This window comes from Gavialis gangeticus, unplaced genomic scaffold (assembly GCF_001723915.1).
Source record: "Gavialis gangeticus isolate Ggan-Ray unplaced genomic scaffold, GavGan_comp1, whole genome shotgun sequence".
Taxonomy (NCBI): domain Eukaryota; kingdom Metazoa; phylum Chordata; order Crocodylia; family Gavialidae; genus Gavialis; species Gavialis gangeticus.
In genome coordinates, this window is record NW_017729028.1 from 35311066 (window position 1) to 35311535 (window position 470).

Sequence of the window (470 nt, forward strand, 5' to 3'; positions counted from 1 at the left end):
GCCTGGGGGGCGATAAGAGGTACAGGTGGTATGGGAGAAAGCTCAGAAACAGCCCTCTCCATGTGAGCTGGGCTCCAGTTCTTACCACTGGGAGGCACTGGTGGTCTCCTGGGTGCACTTTTCCAGTGGAGAGGGGGGATGAACAATACAGGTCATTTTAGGAAACAAATATTATAACAGCTGCCGATGTGTAATAATGGAAACCTACAGAGAGGAGGGAGTCCGAGAGTGAGAAAAAAAACTCAGACAGACAAATAGATCATTTCACAATTAAATATAATATCCACAGTAAAAAAAAAAAAGCTTGTTTTAATGCTTGTAGTGATCTGAGATGAAGAGTAGAAGACAAACACAATTTAAACAATAAAATAAGTGACCATCTGGCCCCGAAAGAACTGTATTAAATACCCGCTCCGAACTAGTCCTCCTCCAACGTGCATATCCTGACAAGAGATGGAGCATGCCAAGCT